Raw genomic sequence first — 18,048 nt, forward strand, 5'->3', positions numbered from 1 at the left:
AGGAAATCAAGGTCTGTTCAGTGGAAATGGGCAAATGAGAAATGACCACTTCTATTCCAAGCATCATCAATAATAAATGTGTGTACATAAGTGCATATGTGTAACATCTCTTTAAATTCATAATAACAAATCATTTTGGTGCAAACATTAATGTAATACAGATCAAAGAGAACGTTTCAACAAACAGAACCATTACAATTGGTTAAAAAATCCAGCAAAATGCAGGAAAAGAATAAGATTTGCTTGTGCTTTTATTATTTAAAAAATCTGCTTCTTACACATGCAAAAAACAAAACCAAGCTTTCCTCAGCAAGGACCATTATTCAAAGGACAAAGTATTCTGGGCCACAAGTGCCATCTGCTACTATTACAGCAAGAGAGAAAAACGTAGTCACTTTCTGCACAGAAAGCACTTTATTTCTCCTATGTCATGGTGCATAAAGGTGATGGTAATTTTGCATTTTCTAGCCTGTCCCCTATCAGGACACAAAACCCATCGCTACATGTTGAAAGGGAAATCCAGCACAAGATTTCCAGCAGAACAGCTTTGGTGGGCTGAGGCTGGCAGGTGGCTGTAGGGCTGTATGTTAGGATAAAGAAGCGTGAAGATACTGTGTCAGAACCTAAATCAAGAGGTAGACACCATTCACCTGATTAAGGGCGCAACATCTACACTCTTACAATTTATATAACTAAAATATTAAGAGAAAAATAAATGGATTTCACAGTTCAAGCACCTGTTCTGCTCATAAAACTGTAGCTCAAAGATAAATGAAGTTAAAGTACCAGTGCAGGCATCACAGGAATGTAAAAGAAAGGTTATTCACAAGCTTAATTCAACCAACAGCTATCACAAAAATGGAAAATTAAGAAATACATCTCACTACACAGATTAAAATGTTATTTAATACAATACTCATTATCCACATCAATACATGCCCACACTGGGTCACAACATCAGGTTGTTAAGGCACATCACTACGTATTTCGTATTGTGCATTTGAGCTTCTTTTCCAGCCTGCATCAAAGGCTGACTGCCACAATACGGCATGTCCTGAAGTCACGGTCTAGCTCTACACTTCCTCTCCTCACCAGATGCTAGACAGCGCCTGTAAGGGTAGACTCATCTCTGTCTTCAAAGTGTCTCCATGTGAGAAATGCATCGCAAGGCCTGGCATTCCCAGACTTACCTGGGGTTTGCAAGTTCCCAAACAATTTGCCTGCCATCAGTCCATCCACGCCATACTATATGCCAAACTCTCACTCCAGCTATTAGTGAGGTGTCCTGCAAAACTTTCCTCAACCCCTGAAGCACAGCTACCACCAGTACACCCCATCCCAGATGCTGCCTGTCCTGGTATTGGCTGGGATAGAGTTAATTTTCTTCTCAGTAGCTGATGCAGTGCTGTGTTTTGGATTTGGTGTGAGAATAATGTCTTTGGTTGTTGCTAAGTAATGTTTATACCAAGCCAAGGACTTCTCAGTTTCTTAGGTCCTGCCACTGAGAAGGTTGGAGGGCCACAAAGAGTTGGGAGGGGGCACAGCTGGGACAGCTGACCCCAACTGACCAAAGGGATATTCCATACCATATGGCATCATGCTCAGCACGTAAAGCTGGGAGAAGGGCGGATCATTCAGCATCATGGCATGTGTCTTCCCGAACATCCACTACACATGATGGAGCCCGGCTTTCCTGGAGATGGCTCAACACCTGCCTGTCATGGGAAGCAGGAATTAATTCCTTGTTTTGCTTTGCTTGCATGCATGGGTTTTGCTTTACCTATTACACTGTCTTTATCTCAGCCCACGAGTTTTCTCACTTTTGCTCTTCCAGTTCTCTCCCCCATCCCACCAGGGGCAGTGAGCGAGCGGCTGGGTGAAGCTTAGTTGCCGGCTGGGGATAAACCACAACACTGTCTTCCAGTTAGCCCTCTCCTTGCTGAAACTCAACAGATTTTTAGTTATTTTTACAGTTATTGCAAGAACCATTCAACTTGCCAATCGTCTAGAGGACCAAACCATGTATAGTAAGTTTAGTTTGCCTAGCTGGCATTCATAAAACAGCAGCAGCATAGCTACAAGCTTAACCAGGAATGACTCCTTTTTGGTAGGTACAGAGGCTCTTTTTGGAGTGCTGATTCTTTTACTTTCTTTCATGAAATCTGCTGAATCAAAGGCATGCATTACATACCTATATTTTTCAACCGTATAGCATGAACAGTTTTATCTCGTGAGGTAACAGTTTGCCTTTATAATTTAGCAGCTTTTTATACAGAACACACATTACACATTATTAGTAAACATTACTATCTTTAAGATCTGTGTGTCACATCAGTCATTGCAAATCAGTTTTTTTTAAAAAAGGGGTATTTGGCTACATGAGCTGAAGAGTGACAAAGGTGGCTGGATGTCATCCTAGCTACATCACTTACTTGGCTGCTACTGTCTGCAGCCTGAAGAAGGACTTCAACCCTTCATTAATGCATCCATGTATCCTCAGAACCAAAGCCTTTGCTAACAGAAATTGGCACCGCTCCACTAAAGTCAGCTGATGTTTGTAACAAATGAACAGCTCCTCCACAGCAAGCAAAATTTTGCCTTTATGTATCATCCCACATGCATATAGGATTTTGCCTACGTGATTAAAAGAGAATGACTCACGATAGCAGCTGCGGTGTCTTCCAGGCCTGTCCCAGCCTCCTCTGTTGTGCTCCACCTTCCAACTGACCTTATTAGTGAAGCCAGAAGTAAGAGAAGAAACCTTTGGCTGATAGTAAAGGTAATACTATTTCATAATACTGTCACACATTTACCCTTGCAATCCACAGCACCCCTAACACACAGACTAAAGTTAAATGAATTTGGTGTCAATGTCTTGTTCCTGGGACAGGAATAGTCAAATATTTAATTCCTAAAGGCAGTAGGTTCATAGAAGTTCTGGAATAAATACATTAGATATACTATATGTAGTTAATTCACCCGAGTACTCTGTAAGATCTTAAAAAGGGAGTAGTTATGTGAATTTAATACTCAGTACAGGATCTTGCTGCTTCATACATAATTAAGTTTTAGAACTAAGAGAGCTTTCATAAACTCATCTAAAAAGCAAGTTTTCTCTTCTCTTCCACCTTTAATTTAAAGTCTCTCCAGGCTTGTAAGCCCACATAAGAAAAAAATTGAAGTCACTTCAGGAATTTCAAAAACAGTAGTTTATGCATTCAAATATGTGACATTCTGGGTATTTTTCTAGGCTCAGAATGTTTTTCATTATGATTTGAAATATCTTCAAGTAAAAAAAAATCAAACGAGATACACAAATGTGGCTTTCCATGAGTTTAGTAAGGAGGTGGCAGTGAACCTGTGTACTAACATGACAGAATCAAAGTTTGAACCCCTGACACTAGATGCACTGCAGCTCTCAGTTATTTTGGATTTGCACTGAAAATAATTACTTTTGATAGCTTAGTCTTGTAATTTCGGGATAAACTTGGGTGTCCACTGAAACATCAGAATAAAGCGGGTCCACTATCACCTTATGAAACTTCCTTGCTCTCACCAGCACCTGCCCACCACCCAAAACATCAGGTAGGTGTCACGGCACCACTTCAAGTGCCGAGGAGAAGGCTTTTTCTACCTGGGAAAAAAAGGTACAACAGCATTAAGTACTTTTTCCTCCAGTTAGTATTCAGTTCTCCACCTAAATATAAACCATGAGTAGCCTAGGTATGAGATGACAGGTTTGATGCTAAACCACACAGTTCCCATGGGACTGCTTTTCTATTCAAAGCCGTTCACATTCAAGCCAGGCAATACCTGAAAATCCTACTGGATCAGCTACCTGTATGGACATTATAGTTAATGTAACAAGCTTTGTACAGCTGAAGACAAACACAAAGTGAAATAAAAATTGGACAAGATTATGGAAAATATTATACTGTACAAAAGTATGCCCAGCATGATTATATTCTAGTCAGAGTGATGTAACTGAATTTATTTCCAGTTCCTAGAAATGTGCTAGAGTCCCCACAGAGGTGTAAGAATTAAACAGGCTATAAGTGCATTGTGGTTTTTGTCTTCAACCTTCAGGCGACTATCATCTGTGTTGGCTTTATTCTCCATGCACATGTCAGCACAGTGGTCATTCTGCTCTAGTGATGCGCTGCCATGTACCACTTCAGCTCCAGACCATGCCATACCCAAAAGTGTTGTGTAGCAGCTATAGGTGTAAAATGTAAGGATGACCAGGGTTACTAAGAACAGATCCCCACTCTGACCCAGCCCCAGTTCTGTGCCTCCATCTTTTTGGCTTACCTAGCTAGCACATATTAAGAGAGAGAGTGCATTACAACAAGCAAGCCAGTAGAAGCAAGCTCATTTCAGTAGGAGATTCTCAGGAGTACATGGTTCATAGGATCCTACAGTCTTAGGACAATTCAAGTTGGAAGGGACCTCAGGAGGTCTGTAGTCCACTCTTCTGCTCAAAGCAGGGCCAGCCTTGAGGTCAGACGACCTTGCTCAAGGGGTCTTGAAAGCATCCAAGGATGGAGACTACACAACTTCTCTGGGCAACCTGCCTGACTGTGCTCATAGGGAAAAAGATTTTCCTTATATCCAGTACAAACCTCCCTTCCTTCAATTTATGACCATTGTCTCTTATCCTCTCCCAATACACCACTTTTAAAAGCCCAGGTCCATCTCTTTGGTGACTTCTTCTACGGACTGCAGGCAGTGGTACTATTAGGTGCTCCCAAAGCCAACCCTTCTCCACACTGACCCAGCCCAGCTTCTCCAGCTGCTCCTCATAGGGCAAATGCTCCAGCCCCCACTGCCCCCTCTGCTGAGCCACCACCAGTTTGTCCGTGCCTGTCCTGTGCTGGGAGGACCAAATCCAAACACAGTATCTAGATGTGATCTAAAAAGTCCTGTGTGGTCCCTTCCCTCAATCTATGGTCTCTGTTTCTGTTCATACAGCCCCAGAGGCTGCTGGTTGCCTTTGCCTCCAGTGTCCACAGCTGGCTCACGTTCAGCTCACTGCCCACCACCACCGCAAGGCTTCTTCCACAGAACTGCTTCCCAGCCTATCCATCACCAGCTCGTGGTGCTGCAGAGGCTCTTCCTGCCATGGTGCAGGACCTGAAATTTCACTGTTGAGTTTCATAAGGTTCCTGCAGGCCCTGCCTAGGTCTCCCTGAAAGGCAGCTCTGCCCCTGAGTCTGTTGGCTGGTGCCCCTAATTTGGCATCACCTGCAAACATGAGAAGAATGCACTCTGTCATCTTTAACAGGAGAAAAGCAAGTGTTTGAAGATTATCCCGTATGTTGTCACTGAACTGCTAGGTGGCTTAAAAAGTCACTGGATCCCCCCATAACTTTCTTTCTTTGTACCTAAAATGCAGATGACAGATCGAGAAACCCCTGGGCAGTACCCTAAGAGCCTTGGAAGAAAACATCTATTCATATCTTGGTATTATTACTGTGATTATTATTACTTTCTGCCTGAGGTCATATGTTTGTGCCCTAGCAGGGGTTAACAGGACTCACAGGAATCCACAAGGAATAATCTAGTATGTCATTGTAAAGATGTGTTACTTTTGTGCCACAGTCCTCAAACTGAGGTGAATGCTCAGGCTGCAGTGGACTGAGGGCAGAAGTTGACAGATGCAGTGATGGGCCAACTCCCTGCTTCATTGCATCAATGAATAAATGCATATTCCTTATCTCTTAACTCACATTACAGTTCATAGCATCATACAATTGTAGAATGGTTTGGGTTGGAAGGGACCTTACAGATCATAGAGTTCCAACCCCATGCCATGGGCAGGGACACCTTGCACTAGACCAAGTTGCTCAAAGCCCCATCCAGCCTGGCCTTGAACACTTCCAGGGATGGGGCATCATAGCTTCTCTGGGCGATCCGTTCCAGTGCCTCACCACCCTCACAGTGAAGAATTACGTCCTTATATCTAATCTAAACCTGCCCTCTTCCACTGTAAAGCCGTCCCCCCCCCGGGTCCTACCACTACGTGCCCTCATTACAAGCCCCTCTCCAGCTTTCTTGCAGGCCCCCTTTAGGTACCAGAAGGCTGCTGTAAGGTCCCCCAGAGCCCTCTCTTCTCCAGGCTCCACAACCCCAACTCTCCCAGCCTGTCTTCACAGAAGAGGTGCTCCATCCCTCTGATCACCTTCGTGGCCCTCCTCCAGATTGCTCCAACAGCTCCATGTCCTTCCTATACTGGGGCCCCCAGAGCTGGATGCAGCACTCCATGCAGGGCCTCACAAGAGTGGGGAAGAGGGGGAGAATCGTTGACCTGCTGGTCATGCTTTTTTTGATGTGGCCCAGCATACGGCTGGCTTTCTGGGCTGCAAATGCACACTGCTGGGTCACGTTGAGCTTCTTGTCCACCAACACCCCCATGTCTTCCTCCTCAGGGCTGCTCTCAATCCATTCTCCAGCCAGCCTGTATTTGTGCTTAAGATTGCTAAGACCCACTTGCAGCACCTTGCACTTGGCCTTCTTGATCTTCATGAGGTTTGTAGGGGCCCACCTCTCAAGCCTGTCAAGGTCCCTCTGGATGGCATCCCTTCCCTCCAGCATGTTGACGACATCACACAGCTTGGTGGCATTGGCAAACTCCCTGAGGGCCCCAGGTCTTCTTTTTTTCCTCTTTTTAAAAGCGGGGGTTATGTTTCCCCTTTTCCAGGCAGTGGGAACTTCACTGGACTGACACAAGTTCTCAAATAGGATGGACAGTGGCTTAGACACTTCGTCCACCAGTTCCCTCAGGACCTGCGGATACATCTCATCACCTCCATGGACTTGTGCACCTTCAGGTTCTTTAGACTGTCTCAAACCGGATCCTCTCCTACAGTGGGCAGTTCTGGAGCACTTGCTGGTGAAGACCAAGGCAAAAGAGTCACTGAGTACCTCAGCCTTCTGCATATCCCAGGTAACCACGTCTCCAGTTTCCTTCTGGAGGGGGCCCACATTCTCCCTAATCTTCCTTTTATCACTGACATACCTATAGAAGCTTTGCTCGTTGCCCTTGACATCCCTGGCCAGACTGAATTCTATCAGGGCTTCAGCTTTCCTAACCTGGTGCCTGGCTGCTCAGACAATTGCTCTCTATCCTCCCCGGCTACCTGTCCTTGCTCCCACCCTCTGCAGGCTTCCTTTCTGTCTTTGAGTTTGCCCAGGAGCTCCTTGTTCATCCGCGCAGGCCTCCTGCTGCTTTTGCCCCACTCCCTCTTTGTTGGGATGCATCGCTTCTCCCCTTGGAGGAGGTGATCCTTGAACATTAAACAGCTTTCCTGGGCTCTTCTTCCCCCCAGGGCTCTATCCCAGGGTACTCTACCAAGCATATCTCTGAAGGCCAGGGTGGTGAGCTTGCCGTGTGCCCTCCTTGCTGCCCTACAGATCTCAAAATCCACCATTCCATGGACACTGCAGCCAAGTACAATTACTCTATATCATTCATTAGAAACATATCCTGATGATGTTTTTTTCTGTATGCTCACAATGTCTTCCTTTTATCTTCACCAATACCAAAACTTCATTAAACTCCCATACAGTTATAGTCCCTATTAAGTGTGTCAGAATGGTATTACAGTACAAAATAAAACAAAGTTATTAGAATGGACATTGATTGTAAATTTAGTTTTAAGCCCATTTATACATACATGTCTCTCAAGGGCGGTGATGATGGTATGTTCAGAAATACATTAAATTGAAAGAGATATATATGAAACATGTCATGCAAGTTATCTAACTATGTCATATACATATTGCATAAAGACCACAACTTAATGAAGATCTTTTTTAATTTTTGCTGCAAGTATCATGATCAGTTTGTTGGGTATTCATTTAATAGTGTTTACAGCGCATGCAACCTACTACTGAAACGGATATTGAATAGCAAACAAGATTTTCTTCACATGTCCAGGTTTACCCCAATATGCAATAAATATGGAAGAGGCTACTCATACAAAAGGCTGCTGCTTTTTTGTTGTTCCCCCCCCCCCCAAGCCCTTGGTACATACATTTCCCTGTTGCACACAAACCTAAATATTCTCTCAGGCAGGCTTTATATAAAACACCATAATTCCAAAAAAGCATCATAATCATGTAGCCGGTTTCACTGTGCGTAAGTTTTAGCACTCATAACTTCAGGGGGTTTCTTTCCTGCTTTGTACTTAAAGACTTAAGTACTAAAGATGTATTACCTGAAAGATTTGGACTTTTGTAAGGAGGTGTTGGCTATTACTGTTTTTAGCCAAGATATTACAGTTCTACTGTCTTCTCTCTCAGATTCTCTTTCCTCAGATATATTTCTCGGTCGTAATAGGTTAATTACTTATGCTTTTTCCCTAATACATGAGGACTTTGAGGTCAGTGGAAAAAACAAGACACAAAATCTATGTTATTAATGTATTTCTTCTAGCCCATAAAACCTGAACTCATTTTTTTCCCCAAAGTGAACAGAGTGCTAGCATTTTCTTTGTAGGAATGATCCATTTATAATTTCAGTGTACAGAATCACTCGTGTTTGACCACAAAATCCTCAAGAAAGCATCTGCAACACTATCTGGTTTTAAAGTTAATGCATATTGGGCGATAATAGAGCCAGGTTTCAAGGATAAAGGAATAAAATCATGCATGTAAAGGTTCTCAGCTTGTTCTAGAGATGCAGATTTCTAATTTGATCACGCAGATTTTACATAGGAATGTGCACATATACACACACGTACGTATATGTGTGTGTATATATGTATATATACTTTCTGTATAGGAAAATGGCAATTTTTATTCTATGAGCCTAGCATTTTACTCCACATTAGCTGTGGGTTTTAAAATTTGAATCTTTCACATTGATATAACATTCTTCGTTCTTTCTTTTCCCATTCTTTTCTTGTTGTTAATCAATAACAATCAATTTTTTCCACACCTTTTTTCTCAACCATAATCCACATTCATAATATATTCTACAAAGAAACTCTGAATGTCACCTTATTGGTATCCTTTACATATGATTTAATTTAATGGTGACTTGTGAAAACGCCAGCAAGAATCTTTAGTATTCCAAAGTAGTGCATCAAAACATTCAAAATAAGGATGTAATTCTGAACAGCAGCCAGCATTGTAAGTCACTCCAATCTGAAGCTCAAATTTTCTCATTTGGGTAAAATTCTGAAAGCTATCAGAATGCCTCTAACAAGAACAGATGCTGCTGCGCAACTATATGAACCATATTAGCTATGCATATTAAATGCAGCACACTAAAATTTTTTAAAAAAGGCTATTTTAAAAGACATTTACTTGAAAAACCTAGTTTAACGTATACCGACAAATAAGCAAGTGTGTGTTGCTTTCTAATGCACTCATCATTTTGTCAGCCCACTTCAGGAAAATCAGTTTGTGCAGTTTGCCTACAAATTGTGTTATGGACTAAATAGTCACAGTTCAGAGGATTGACGCTTAAGAGGAAAAGGAGAAAACACTCAAACACCGCAGAATAACTGGGGGAAAAGTCATCTGTTGAGAAACGTCAGTGGAATTTTTCCATATATTTTAATGTCCAATTGCAGCCCTGAAGCAGTGCCGTGCAGGAGGGAGGGAGCGCGTCAGGCTAACGTATAATGGTCCATACGTACCTGATGTAGGCGCAGAGCCTGCTCTTTAGGTGAAGAGCAAACACTCCTGTTCTTTAGAACTCTATTACACCACCACCAGAGTTTGCATTAACATTACCATGCAAGACTGTTACTCTAGCAAAGAAAGAAGATATGGCCAGCTCACGCTGCAGGTTTGATACACTTGTTACAGTGGCACTGTATTCCCTAACACTGCCCCAAAATTTTGTCATTTAAAGGGCCTTGCCAGTTTCAACTGTTACAATCATGGCATAAACCATACAATTAATCCTCACAATCCCACCTCCAAGGTGTTTATAAACATAAAAATCATAGCGAGTGCTTGTCACATTACCAATAATCAAAGATCACGGATTTTATAGCCATGAGGAACAACTACAAAATCGTCGTGTCTGACCTCTTTCATGAAAGATGGTAGAAAATCACTCCTGCATCAAGCCCTCTACTAGACAGGGCTGGAGCTGCGTAGGGCAGATCGAAGTGTCCTGCTCGACAGCAGCCTGAAGGTTACTCTACACTCACCTGGAGTGGAAGGACAACGAGGATGCAGCCTTGGCCACCCTTGAACCTTAGCTAACCTTTCATCTCTGCAGAGACCCTCCTACGCTGGAATGATCTTCAGTGCTCATTTTAAGCCTGTTTTAGGGAAATGGTGTAAGATGCACAGAGGGCATACCGTAAAGACACTGACTCCTGTTAATCCACTTCATGAGGAAGGAACTAGAAAATAAGCAAACCTGTGATACGCATTGTCCAGTTACACTTAGGTGCCACTTCCAGAAAATATTTAATAGACCTTCAGGGAATTTGCCTGAATAGGGACTGAGTAGAGAATGATTTTATCCAGAAACATACTGTATGTTTAAGTCAGACGTGACAGGGTTCCTGGGACCCAGCTATAGCATGCTGACTTGCTGGAAGAATTAATCCATAGAATTCATTACACTTCTGCTGATGAAGCACTGGTAACTTCTTCACAGTCCTTTTCACACAAAAAGGAAAAGCTTTGAAAGATCCTTTTACACAATGCTTGAATAGCCTATTAAATTGCTTTTGGACTAAGAATACACTTTCAGCCTATGACACCACCAACTTTTGCAGTATCGCAAAGATTTTGCTCAGCTCAAGTAGGAACATGATAACAAATTGTCTTTGCCTTGAACAAAGGTACTACTCATGATGTTACAACCCATCTTATGGCAAAAAATACTTACAGGTAATCTGCACATAACTGATGCTGTCGTACTTTGGATCTCAGTCACAGATTATATTTCAGCTATTACCTTTGAAACACTACCATACATTAAGAGAGAGCAAGCTGGTGAAAACTGCTGAGCTGGGGTAGGAGCACCTAATAACACTAAATACAAATAAAATTGTCACCAAACTTCTAAGCAAGCAAGTAAATAAATGTAAAAATAAGGTTTGTAGGCACTTCACTGTAAACCAGTTTGCCCTTGTTTACTCTTTCAATAGTTCTCACAACTTCAGTAACGACCTGCTGTTTCAAATTCACATCAAATCTGTCAATATTTTTCTGACTCCATCAAAACAAACTAAAATTCCACACTGATATCAGCAAGGCCAGGATTTCATCTTCTTATATCAGGCGTCACAGCAATAGGAAAGGTGGGTTTCATATATTTAGGGCTTTGCATTTAACACACAACAATGAACATACATAGTATCGATCCAAAGCCAACAAATCTCTGATTTCAATGATAAATCAAATGTGATATTGCCAGCCGCTGCTCTGCTTATTTTTCAGTTGTGCTAGGCTAGAAAATACCCACTAGTGTTTCTACAAATACATATATACATATTTCTTTATAAACACATATATATTTACCTTATTTAGAATAAAAGCTGATAGAAAAAAATATTTTGTATGCCTTGTCTCCTAGAAACGATATGCTTAAAATAATAATGAGCCAGTTGGAAACACTAATGCTTGGACAATGACTGAATGAACTATTTCACAGTTTCTTCAAATATTAAGCTAATTAACGTTAGTTATGATGGGTACTATAAAATACATTTGGTCATATCACATGCACACATATCTGTCAGTATTTCAAGTTTCGTGAAAACCATTTTAATTTGCCATGTTCTGTTCAGTTCTGTAACTAACAGTTTGAAATACTGATTTACTGTGAAATAATTAACACTAAACAGCAGAGCCCCTATAATCGCATCGCCTACTAGCTCCTGCCAGCTGGAAGAGGGGTAGAAGGTGCTCACCGCTGTTAATTCGGAAGGGAACATGTGACACAACCCGACACGCCAAAGTGTGAAGAGGTTTTTGCCACTTAGGTAAAACATGGTTACTGACTGGTGAAACTGGGGGGGAGGTGGGGGGGGGTGGGGGGGGTGGAGGAGAGGACTTGGAGGTTTTTTTATTTCTGCATAATGAAACATGTAAGGAAAACAGAGCTATGACCATTTTTAAATGCCTTTAATAGCTTTCCCCTCCTCCTCTTTTCTTCCCTTGCTGTTCAGAGCTGTTGGGTAACAGACATGTCAGAGTGTGCATGGGGGAAGTAAACAAATGCATTGCTACTGTAGTTGCAGGGCAAGGAAACATCAATGTCACTGCTGCTATAATCACATTAGTAGGGTGCGTTAACGGTAATGTCATGTTTGATCAACTAGTCAGGTCAAAAGCCCTTCGAAATACAATCTGAACAGAAGCACAAACCAAAATGGCAAGAGAACTGACTTCCAAATGGGTTTCTTACAAATTCAGACCCCTGTTGCAAAGGTGAGCTTTCTTTGGCCACCAACACTCAACGTCAAATCATCCTGGATCACACAATTGCAGCTCACACTCGCTGGGTCCCCATTCCCCCCCTTTAAACCCGAATTTGATTTTTCTCTTATTCCCTGCTGCGTATATACACCCGCACCCTGCGGCGTCCAAATACATCCCTGCCATGGATAACGCACGCAGCTGGAGTTTGCTCCGATTCCTGACAGCTTGTCTGTCAAGACAGAAGCATTCACAGCCAGAGTGTTCAGGACCGTTTTTTCTTTCAGTAGGTCTTTTTCACTTTAAACACGATGTGTTGCTGTCTCCCCACTTCAACACACAATATTCAACACAACCAAACAGTAAGAGCAGAAATAGCCAACAACAAATTCTCTCAGGTGGGAAAACGGCTGGGCAGGGTACATCTCCTTTAGTGCCCGACACGTACATGTTCATCAATTGCAAATTTTTATCAACATTTTCAGTCATTGCTGGGCTTGGACATGTGTTTAACCCTTGAGTGTTAACCCTTTTGCAGAGAGGTAGGAAAAGCAGTGTGGGTGAGACCAGGCAAGGACCGCTGCCATCCAGAACTTCCCATGCACATTTCTCTGCCACCTCCCCGCCTCCTTCCACCAACCTGCCCCTGGGAAGGAGAAACGCACCCCGCTCCGCATCCCCTCCCCGAAGTCTGCCAGCTGCTGCCCGCCGGGTACCCGACATCTTCCCCTGCGTTTTCCGTTACTTCCCCGGGTTGCCCCCGGGCTGACAAAGCGCTGGCTTCCCCCACCCCTCGGGCTCACCTTTCGGTCTGCCTGGCGGCGCAGCCACCGCCTGCATACCAATGTGGGGCCGCAAAGGCAGCGCGGCGGCCGCCCGCCGCTCCTCCCGCACCGCACCCGCACCGCACCCGCGCCCGGCCCCGGCCGCTCCCGCGGGCGCGCTGCCTTTTGCGCCTTGTCACCTCGGTGGATTTAAAGCGGGGGACACAGGGGGACGGGGGCAGGCACAACGTACCGCGGGCAGCGGGACGGGTCCTGCTTGTCCCCTGGGGACACGCATGCATGCGCGCAGCAGGCACCCGGGCGCGCACATCTACCGGTGTGTGCCCGCGTGTGTGCGCGGCGTGGGGCGCCCGTGCCACATCCGTGTGCGTGCGTGTGTCAGTGTGTGTGTGTGTGTGTGTGTGTGTGTGTGTGCGCGCGCGTGCGAGGGGCGCCCGTGCCACATCCGTGTGCGTGCGTGTGTCAGTGCGTGTGTGTGTGTGTGTGCGCGGCGTGGGGCGAGCGGCAGGCAGGGCGGCAGGCAGGGAGGGAGCCCCGCCGCATCCGCGCATCTCCCGCGCCGCGGAGAGCGGGGACTCACCGGGTCACCCTGGTCTCTGAAGGTCAAGCTCAGGTTGGTTCCTTGATTGCAGTTGTCCTCCGGGCGCTTTCGGCTCGGCTCTTCCTTTTTTTTTTTTTTTTTTTTCTTTTTTTCCTTCCCCTTCCCCTGCTCCGGCCGCGGTGGCGGCGGCTGCCGCCCGGCGGGGCTCCCGCTGCCGCTGCCGCTCCCGGCCCCGCGGGGTGAATCCCGGCTCCTAAGCCCTGGCCCCGCGGCACCGCTCAGATCCCATGGTCGCAATCCACATCGCGGCAGATGTACCACAGAATCACGTAGAGGATCAGCAGGATGGCGAAGATGAACAAAGCCACCAGGATAGCCTTGGTCACCGGAGAGATGAGGGACTGCATGTCACCCGCGGGCCGCCGCCGAGGACACAGGCGACTCGGGAACTACACGGGGGCAGCGAGCGCGGACGGATCCCGCGGCCCCCCCCGCCGCCCCCGCCGCCGCCGCCGCCGCCAGCGACCCGGCGGGCAACGGCGGCTGGCGCCGAGCCGGTGGCGGTGCGCCGGGGGCTGCCTCCCTCAGCGCTCCCGCTGCGGCGCTCCGGCGGGCGCGGCGGCTCCCGGGCGGGCGGGACGGGGCGGCGCGCACGGACACCTCGGTGCCGCGGGGCGCCCGGCCATGGGCTCCGCGGCCCCCGCCGCGGCTTCAAGCCCGCCCTGCGGAGGAGGGCGGCCGGGCGCCGGCCAACTTAGGCGCGGGGGCGGCCCATGGGGGACAGGTGTCAAGCGCCCGGCTGCCCTGCAGGTCTCCGACGAGAGCCATCCACGGGGGAGGGAAAGTTGCGGGTGGGACGCGGCGGGCGCCGCCGCCCCCGGCCGCGGGGGGAGGGTGCGGGGGCAGGGGCAGCCGCCGGCAGCGCGGGCAGCCCGGCCGCGGCAGACTGGGACCGCGCCGGCCGGCGCGTCCCGCCCAGCCCAGGTTTTCCCTCCCTTCGCCGCCGCTCGCCCCCTGCTCCCTCCTCCTCCGCCGCCGCCGCCGCCTCCCGCGCTCCCGCCCGCCCCCCGCCGCCGCCGCGCCGCGGGGGAGCCCCGCCGCCCGGGTGTGCGCTGTGGCTGTGGCTGTGGCTGTGGCTGTGGCTGTGGCTGTGGCGGCGGTGCGGTGCGGTGCGGTGCGGTGCGGTGCGGTGCGGTGCGGTGCGGTGCGGTGGGGTGGCCGCTCCCCGCCCTACCGCGCCGCCCGCACTTGGCATCTCCGCCATCCTCGCTGCCCGCTGGGGACCGGCCGGGCGCGGGGCCGGCGGCGGGGAGGGCGGCTGAGGCTAGTCCCCGTTCCTGAAGCCGAGAGGGCACCCATCCCCGGCTCCGACATCGTTAAAAGGCTTTTTTTTTATTCCGGCAGGTCGGCGTGGGCCACAGCCCGCCAAGAACCCCCCCGCGGCTCTGCGGCCCTTGGTGTACGCACCAAAGGCACCACGGGACAGGTAGCGCAAAACTAGGACAGGACGATGGTGTCAGGCGAAAGACCATCACCTGCCAGCTCGCCCCCTGACAGCAGCTCCGGTGCAGCTTTCAACTCGCCTCAGAGTTCTGCAGCACCAGAGGTGCCCGTACAGCATCACATCACAGGCTGTCAGCCTCGGCACCCACCGCCTGACGTGTGCCCAGACACCTGCCTGCTGGCCCGGCACAGCGGGCCAGGACCAACCGCCCCGCCAGGCACGTGGTGCCCCAAGACCTGCACTGGGAGGCAAGCAGAGATGCACGCACCCTTGCCTCAGGTCACCCATGCAGGTGGCCAGCAAGGGCGCCCTTGGTGGGGTGCAGGCTGCTCGTATGCCGCTTCTGGTGCAATGCAAGGAGTTGTCACCTTGGATCTCTCATGGGGACAGAGCCAGGTGTGTTTTCACAGAGGGCGCTAGCTGGATTTCAGTTCTGGGTGCAACCATACAAAAAATACAGATGCACAGAAGAAAGTTGCGGAACCATGTAAGACGAGGGTGAAAGAAACCTTGAGGAGGTATCACACCCCCCCATCCCAAGAAGAACAAGAGCAACTTTATCCAGAGGGAGAAGGAAAGATTAGCACTTAAATACATATAGACTGGATAAACAAAGGATAATCAACTTTGAGAGGAAGAAGGTAAGATAATTCTGTATAGGTATTCCAGGCATAAACACCTTAGAGGAAAAATTCTTACTAATGCTGAGCATGGGGATTTACGAAAGGGCAATGGAGAGAAAATATGAAAGAAATGTTAGACTTCTAAATAAGGAGACTTCTGACACAGCGAAAAGAAGTCTAAAGGGTATGTAATGTCCCAAGAGAATGTGTTGCAGAACACATTACCCAACTTTTTGAAAAAGCTCAGCTTTTTCCTCTGGGAGAAATGGTGAGTTCTTTAGGGATGCCCACCATGCTGCCTCTGTCTCTAGCATTTTCATTCCTCATCTGCAATATGCAGATGGCCGTATTTCCTTCCTTTTCCTTTTGGTGTGACCACCTTACACTGTGAGATTTTCACTAAACGTTTTTCGTCTTTTGAAATAGTTCCAGCTTGGCTGGAGCTGTAGTGCTAACTGGGGTACAAGTATCAATTTCCTAAAACACAGCTTGGACTCCAAACAGCAACTTTGCTCCTTAGTTTATCCTCCCCACTTCAAAGGAGTGCTGGATTATGGAGGCAGGTGGTTAGGTGCTTACATCAGATTCTTTCAGACACCAAAACCGACATATTTTTTCTAATCCTTTTACTGGACATTAGTGTTTTCTTTGTAGGAAGATGTCATTCCACCTAGACTGGTTGTTCCCCTGATTCTCACACTGGAGCATTCGTGTGTTGCCATCAGACTTCATTGGCTTGTCAGCTCTGGAGAAAGTGGTACCCAACCTAGCAGTGTCAGACACAGCAGTAGCAATGGCACCACGCTGTACCGAGTGATGACTGGTACCGCCGTACTTGTCAGCATGAGAAGCAAAATAGTGCACCACCATTTCTGAGCCCAAAATGTGACTGATTGTGTAACATGTGCAATCTGTTCTGAAGACATTTTGAATTCTGCTTGTTTAATTTGCATGTAGTTATGCACAAGGGCATCCCTGAGTAATTAAAAATATATAGCCTCTCTGTTTGATGTTCTGTCACTGGTGGAGTCTAAGCCAACACAAAAATCACAAGTTAAAAAGCAAATGTATTGCCAAAGCTGTCCTTACTTGAGAAAGCTGATTTAAACAAGGAAGTAAACATAAAAACCATCTTAGTTTTCAGATGTCTTATTAGTAAGCAGTGGGGAAGAAGGAAATCGATCTTTGTCAAGTGAAGAGAGATAACAGTGACAGAAAAATCATTTTAATTTCCACCTTGTAAGCTGATATTAAATTAATCAGGAATACTAATACATGTAGCTTTTAGTTTTCTCTTTCTCAATTCGCTTTGAAAATGTGCTGCAGCAAATACGCATTTGCAAGGAAGAACACGCACAAAAGATGGGTGAAAAGACCCACAATCACGAGCTAATGCAGGCAGCTTTAAATGCCCAAATTAAATCACATGCTAATGTACCGAATGGTTATGTGACATAGAGGGCACAAGGAGATCTGGCTCTTTCTTGTTAAGCTCACAGGCGACCTTAGCCAATATGAAGTTATCACCGCTCCCCGTCAGCTCTCCAGCCCTCCTGCCAGGGTGTTTATTCAGAATCCATTGGAAAGGGAGGGTCAGGTTTATATTCCCAGGCTTGGAGTTTATGTCACCACAGATTCCCCTATACAGAAGAAATCCTGCCAACTCACAGCCCATCCCTGGTCTGGGAAGGGATCCAAAGGCATCAAATCCCCAGAAGTGGGCTGTGGTGTTTGAGAAGGGAACAACCAGTGGTCTGTGCTGGTGCTAACAGGGTTGGCTGCTTGGAATGAGTCGTAACTGCTTAATCCTCTCTCACGGTAAACCTGAGACCAGCAGGAATGCAAGCCCAACATATTTCCCTCTTGCAGTGAAGACTAGGGGAAAACTGGGCAGAAGACTGATGAAGTTCAGGTTGAAATAATGTTTTTTAATTCCTTTACTGATGAAAATATCTAGCCAGCCAAGCCCCTTGCTTTTTTAGGGCAGTTGCTTTTGCATATAGGTTCAGGGGTGTCAGTGAAAGGCTTGTGATTTACACTGGTGTTAGCTGGAGGGGACTCCAGGGAGTCAAACACAGACTGAACATTTCTAAATGTGATCTTCCATTGCAGGTCCAGTTTTCAGTGGTTTCACAGGAATTTTAGTTGCAAAAACATGTAAGGATATAATTCTGGTTTGTTAGAATGATTTTAAGACTT

General features: G+C 46.7%; 1 protein-coding gene across 1 annotated transcript in view; it reads right to left on the bottom strand.

Annotated features, from left to right (window-relative positions):
* Positions 1–13,781, bottom strand: part of ZBED1 (zinc finger BED-type containing 1) — a 59,688-nt gene extending 45,907 nt beyond the window's left edge. Inside the window, exon 1 of the mRNA XM_056327396.1 lies at positions 13,762–13,781. The gene's annotated coding sequence lies outside the window, so the exon portion shown is untranslated. The remainder of the gene's footprint in view (positions 1–13,761) is intronic.
* Between the last annotated feature and the right edge of the window lie 4,267 nt (positions 13,782–18,048).

Source organism: Falco biarmicus, chromosome 2 (assembly GCF_023638135.1).
Source record: "Falco biarmicus isolate bFalBia1 chromosome 2, bFalBia1.pri, whole genome shotgun sequence".
In the NCBI taxonomy this organism is placed as follows: Eukaryota; Metazoa; Chordata; class Aves; order Falconiformes; family Falconidae; genus Falco; species Falco biarmicus.